This window comes from Condylura cristata, unplaced genomic scaffold (genome assembly GCF_000260355.1).
Source record: "Condylura cristata isolate star-nosed mole 26May11 unplaced genomic scaffold, ConCri1.0 scaffold00026, whole genome shotgun sequence".
NCBI classification, from domain to species: Eukaryota; Metazoa; Chordata; class Mammalia; order Eulipotyphla; family Talpidae; genus Condylura; species Condylura cristata.
Window position 1 is genome coordinate 5449323 of NW_004567127.1, and position 7210 is coordinate 5456532.

The following is a 7210-nucleotide window of genomic DNA, read 5'->3' on the forward strand; positions in this document are numbered from 1 at the left end:
AATCAAGGAGTTCATTGTCTTACACCTTCTGTTTTGAATTCAAGATTTGTTTATTCTCATTTTGTAGGAGGTAAACTCAATACCAGCAGTTGACATTTTGTTTTTATACCTATTAATGCTTTATCTCACTGGGTGTAATCACTTCATTTATATTTTCCTAACCAACTAATAATGTTTAGCTTATAGGCAAAGACCATGCACATTTTACCTGGTGTTTAATTCATAAAAGATACTCAATAAATGTTTGTTGAACTAGCTTTAATACTTTTTTTCTTAACAGTTTTCTTATTTAGCTTATGTTATTTCTAATTAATAATATAGTGGAGCTCTATCAGAATACAGATATCTGTACAGACAATGGAAGGAAATTATCTACCTGCTTATAGCAATGTATTTTCAAAATCTTATTGCTCAGATTTGGTAAATGAAGCTATTATTTAAAAAATGCATTGTCCCTGCTAGCACTTCTTGTGAAGTTTCTTCACTCAGCTCTTGCAGAATACTATACACTTTTAAGTTACAATAATATAATAACAAATGGAGAAATTAAATCTTATAGCAATCTAAAATTGCTGGATAGGGGATTTTTCTAAAATGGTCTAGGTCAATTTTTCTATCTAGAAAATTTGGAAAAGAATATTGGTTAACATCTTTCCACAATACCAGTAAAAATATACAGGAAAAAAGATTACTTTTTCTTAAATATCTGTGAGTACCCATTCATGGTTCTTATTCTAAGGGGAGGTGAGCAGGAAATGTGTGGTTTAAGTGACCAGGTGAATCTTCTTTGTATGCATTAAAGAATTTAATCTCAGGGTGAAATTGGGAATCAGCACTGAACTCTACCTGAAAACTTGATGAAACCATTGGCTTTAAACTGTTAGATATTTTGTACATATGTATCGTGAAATATAAAATTAGGGCCTCCCTGGTGGCACAAGAGTGTTAAATCTCAGCACCTTGAAGCTATCTGCAGCCACCACTGCAGCATAGGCTCCATCCCTAGTCAGGGAGCCCACCCACATGGCAAAGCAGACCAGCCTCCCACAACACTCCCCTCAGCAGTGTATTTCAGTCATTCTGCCTGTTCTGCTCCCCACTCTGTCTCTGGTGGATCTTCTCACTACCACCACCACCCCTAACCCTGCACCTCTGGGTTGCACCCCACCTCTTGTATGCATAAATAAATAAAACAAATCTTTTTTTTAAGATTTATTTATGCATACAGAACTGGAGTAACAGGTCAGAGGTGCAGGGGCAGTGAGAGGATTCACCAGAGACAGAGCGGACAGCAGAACAGGCCAACTGATGAAGTACACTGCTGAGGGGAGCAGCGGGCTGGTCAGGAGAGGTCTGCTGTGCCCTGTGGGTCACCTCTGGGGCCGGGAGTTTGAACTCTCACTGAGGTGGCTTTGGTCAGCTTGCAGTGCTGTACTTTAACCCTCTGTACCACCAGGGAGAGCCTAAAACATATCTTTTTTTTTTAAATAAATATAAAATTTACATATACTAAAACTTCACTTTTCTTCTGTTTTTGTTTAGTCAATATTATGTTTGACATCATGTAGATGATCTGTGTGGACTGTTTTTGGTTTTGTTTTGTTTTTTAATCATTGTTGTGTGAAAGAACATGACAGATCAGTTTAGGCTCAACTGTAAGATTTACAAATTATTCCCACCTTAATGTAGTGTTTATGACTACTTGATGTCTCTCTTTATATTAATGCCAGAGTAAGAATGAGTATTTTTAAAATCATCTATGGAGGAAGATAGTTGTTCTTTCCTGGTTTTTTTTTTTTTTTAACTAACTCAAGTAATTCATTATTAATGCTCTTCTGAGTCCTGCCACAGGGAACTTGTATCATTTTGACAAGATACAGAAGTGACACTACTAGTTGTTAAAACATTAACCTTTAACAACCTCATTTTTCACTTGGTAGTCATGTTTAAGTGTTTTATCAAACTGAAGTTAAACACTAAAAATCAGATACATTCGCTTCCACTTGAAAAGTATAAATGTGATAATAAGTAAAGACATTAGAAAGAGAGACAATGTAAATAGTTGTTTTACTGTTAATTTAACATAATTCTCATCACTTCACCTAGTGAAACTAATGTGGGTAAGGAACTGCTTTAGGAATATTCATTACCATTATCACTTAATCTTCAGAATTTCAAGATTAGTAGCATCAGGGCTTGATTTATTAAATATTATGTGAGAACGCTAGATTAAAGAATTTTCAGATCTCACTGTTTTAGATAGAAGCCCCTCTAATCACATTTAATTGATTTCAATTCATATTCATTCACAGCACGCCTTAATAGGAGGTTCTCAACAAATATTAATTACTATCCAAGCTTCTTGTTGCCTATGTATAAACTAAGTTCTTCACTGTTCACTAGAGAAATGCAAAGATAAATACAACATAATTTCTTTACTAGGTTGGGAGTAGGACATGTATGTAAGGAACTACTACACATATAAAATATAAATGCAGGACCCTCCCTCGTGACACAATGGGTTAAAGCACAGCACTATGAAGCTATCCGCAGCTACTGCAGCACGAGTTCGATCCCCTGCCAGGGAGGTGACCCACATGACACAGCAGACTTCTCCTATCTCCCCGCTACTCCTCTCAGCAGTGTAGTTCAGTATATCTGCCTGTTCTGCTCCCAACTCTCTCTCTGGTGAATTCTCTCACCCCCCCACACCTCTGGCCTGTTCTTGTGTGCATAAATAAATAAATCTTTAAAAAAAAACTACATGAAAAGCATAAATATTTCATATATATATATATGAGTGCAATACAAAATACTATATATACATATACATATATATACACATATATACATATGTACATATATATACACACACACATATATATGCAATACAAAAACAGAAACAGAAGACATGATTCACATATGCAGGAAATATTTGTAGTTGATATTTATCATTCTTTTTATCCACCCAGTACCTGAAACATTTCAAAATGCTTTTAAAATTCTCAGTAAGGCAGAGCCCAACTACCACTATGGAAACTAAAAATATGGTTTTTCCCTCTTCCCTTAGAGTTAGAATACAAGCCCATGACTTAGGTTCAACTGCTCAGAAATCTCCCCCTCCTGAACTTTGCCCAACAACAAAATCTGTACAGAACTCTCTCTGTGGTGGCAAACTGAGTTCCTGGGCAAAGTAGCAAAGATACAGGCTTCCCCCACTGTCCACATTTATATGGAAAATTTCTTTAGCTTTCTCAAGTCCCAAAAAATAACCTATCAGGGCCCTCCCTGGTGGTGCAACGGGTTAGGACACAGCACTGCAAGATGGCCGCAGCCTCTTCAGTGTTAGTTCGATCCCCGGCCCCAGAGGTGACCCACATGGCGCGGCAGACCTCTCTTGACCCACCGCTGCTCCCCTCAGCAGTATGCTTCACTGATCTGCCTGTTCAGCTCCCCACTTTGTCTCTGGTGAAGTCTCTCACTGCCCCTGCACCTCTGGCTTGTACCCCAGTTCTGTGTGCATAAATAAATCAATCTTTAAAAAAATAATAATAACCTATCAAATGATACCAAGTAGCACATAAGGCCTAAAATAGCACTACCATGCAGTAAAAGGAGGAGTGATGTAATAAACCTTACAGTGAAAGGAGGCTGGGCCCTCCCTGGTGGAGCAGCACTGCAAAGCCACGCCAAGCTGTGGCCATTTCAGCGCAAGTTCGACCCCTGGCCCAGAGGTGATCCACAAGGCGCCGCAGACCTCTCCTGTCTCGCCCACTGCTCCTCTCAGCAGGGTACTTTGTCTATCTGCCTGTCCTGCTCCCACTCCCCAGCATCTCGGAGCAGAAGCTTAGTGGCTGTGCTTGCAGCCAGCCTCCTGAGTCTTGTGCTGGAAAACAAATGCTGAATGCTGTTTGTTTTTTACCTTTTGTCATACAAGTCACCGTTTTCAGTTGTTTTTAGTTAGTGAACACAGGTGCTAAACAGGTATTTCATAAAAACGTAGTATGTAACCCAAACTTTTGGAAAGTGGAGGGTACCAGTATTTGACAACTGTTTGCTGAGCTAGTTAAAGCAATGAGTCAGGATGACAGGCCTCAACGTTTTCATGAGACCAGTTCTGCAACATGATGGTAACACTGTTCCAAGTTGCACAACTGTGAACTTGAGTTTCCAGTCTTCCGGGGTTTCTTAGGGAAAATAAAATCATCCCTAAAATAGATGATTCTCCATTCAAACCACTGAAAATATGCTTATTCAGCTAGCAGCAAAGGGCTTTGGTGGATGTAACAATAAATAGTAACCAACTTTTCGTCTGTCAAGATCCCACCTGCTGATCCAGCCCAATATATTAACAAGAGCCTCTTTCACGCTAATGTAGTTACAGCAATGGTCCTCAAGTCTGGCTGGTCTTCAAACTGAGCAGTTTCCAAATTCAAGTTAATGGATTTGGATCAAGAAACGCATTCATTCATTCCACAATATTTATTGCATACTAACTGTCTTTTAGGAACCCTAGAAGTCAAAAACAAAAATGTAAGTAGCAAAAACCAGCCTATCTCTACACCCTGGAGATTACTATGCCATGATATTCTGATGAATACATCATTATAAATGACATAAGGTTCAGAAAGAACACAATGTTAGGGCAGTATGTATAAAAGGAACCTACCCAAAACCAAGAAATTGCAGAAGGCTTCCTTCATGAGGGAGCTTATGTTGAGATCTGGAGGATGATATCATTGAGTTAGGACTGGCAGGGCCAAAGGTGTCAGAGCAGGGATGAAATGACTTCCTCATCTCCTGGAACTATGAGACAGTGGGAGATCAAGAGCAAGGTCACTTTCTTTTCTTTGTGATGATGCTTTGTTTGTGGTATAATTGACAGTCAACACCATCGGTTTTCGGTATGCAACAAAATGATTCATTACATGTATTGTCTGCAAAATGATCACAATAAGTTCTAAGAAAAGAGAAAATAAATTTGAAGGGCCTTCCTGGTGGCATAAAAGGTTAAGTATCATAAAAGGTTAACTATGAAGCTATCGCAGCCACTGCAGCACAAATTCAATCCCTGGGCAGGGAGTTGACCCACAGGGTGAAGCAGACCCACAGGGAGGCTGACGATGGTGGCTGTTACCTTGATTTGGACTTTGATCTTGCTTCTCTGGTCCCAGACCATTCTGGCCCCTTTTACCTTTCCCTGTGGTTTCCCACCAGAAGGTGCCTTAGACTTGTGGTGAGTTTTGGACCCCTCGTGGGCCAACTCTGATTGGCTGGGTATTCACTTACCCACAAGAGAAGGGTAACTTGGAGTATTTTGTTGGGAAACTAATGTCCTTTCTTCTCTCTCTCTTTATACACACTAATTCCCACTAAAATTCTTTCACTCTAACAGTATGCTTTGCCTTTGTGTGCACAGATAGCCAGATCCCTTAAGAAAGTGTAAGTTAAGGGGTCCCAAGAGGTCCTTATTTGCCTGCTAACACCACCAAAAATGTTGACTCTGACTACTGCTACTGCATACAGTAATCAAATGCTCCTGTCTCTGAGTTGGGGTACTTGGAGAGAGTTCCCCCTATTATTTTAGAGGGTCTTTCCCTGGCCTCAGGATCACACACATGTGTGACCAGCACATACATGTATGGATTAGTACTTGGCTGAAGAACTTAGGGCAGCGCTTTTCAGATCCAGGACTGGGATCTGGGTGTGGTGAGTAAGATGCCCAAGGCACAAAATTTAACAACATTGTCACTCCCAGCAAGAAGCTAAGAATGGTGCTTCCTTGTACTTCCTGTCTCTGCCTCACCTCAGTCCAGCCCTATCCAGGTACCTAGGGGCTCTCGCTCTCTCTCTCTCTCCTCTTTCTCTGTCTCTCTCTTGTCTTTAGATCCTTTTCTTGTAGGCAGTGATTTCACTAAAAATATAAGCTACTATTATTTTTATTGTCACGGCCAATGATCCAGAACTCGACTTTTTTAACAGCTTTAGTCACATATTCTTTATATAACATAAAACGCACACATTTAAAGTGTACATTTCTATCACTTTCAGAATGTTGAATTATAGAATCATCAGATCAGATTGTTTTTAGTACTCCATAACACAACTGGATTTTGAGAAATGAAAAACTAAAATAACTTTAAGCCATGTCTTGGAGGAAAGGCCAAGAACCCAACAGGAAAGACCAAATCCTGACACCCTGCAAGGAGCTTGCACAGAGCATAAGCAAGCAATGAACACAGTGTCAGAGGCATGAGGAAACAGGTCAGAGGCATGCGGAAACAGGATTGGAGAAAAGTTGATAGAAGAAAGGGAGATTCAGACACCGACAGTAAGAGAGTATGTCTGGCACCACACACAGTCTGTAGGCCAGACTGACTCACAGCCACACCCTAACCCAGGGCTGACACAGCCAGCCAAGGGTTGCCCCAGATTTCTACACTCTAAAATGGCACTTGGTCAATGTTCTTTTGGTTACTTTTCAGATATTTCCTAAGTTCTCCAGAAGTGAGGGGTTACTTTTCCCTTCAAGCTCCAGCTACCATGCTGTCTGTCTGCATCCCTTTCTATATATTCCTTGGAAAATGCTGACCTGTCCACACATCAATCCTTATTGTTTCTTCCATCTCTTAATCCATACTGTTATTCTGTGTTGCTCTTAAAATCTCTTCCTACTATCTCAAAATAAATTTCCCATTCTGTTAGGGCTATTTCCTTAATACCTTTTCCCAAATGCCAACATAGGTACTTTCCTAAAATCCTACAGTATATAACCTAGGCCTTCAATATATATATATATATATATATATATATATATACATTAAAGGAAGTCCTTTGATCTGAATGGAAATGATGCCAAATATCAGTTTGGATCGAAATAAAGAATATAAAGAAGAGAATAAGAACAGTGAATAAGAAGGTACATATAAAGGAATGTTTTTCTCAGATTTAAATCAGATAAAGATATCAATCTAATATGAATCTTTCATGTAGACATAAAACGTTATATTTAGAGGATTGAAGAAGTTAATAGTATAAATAGAATTCTGTTACAAAATTCTCATACATGAATTGGTATAGTGAATATATAATATACATAATATTATTCTTGTTACTGTATGGTAATAACACTATTACTTAGACTGATCAGTTACAGATACATATTTTAACCTCTTTGGCAACTATTTAAAAGAGGTCTATTAAAAAAAAA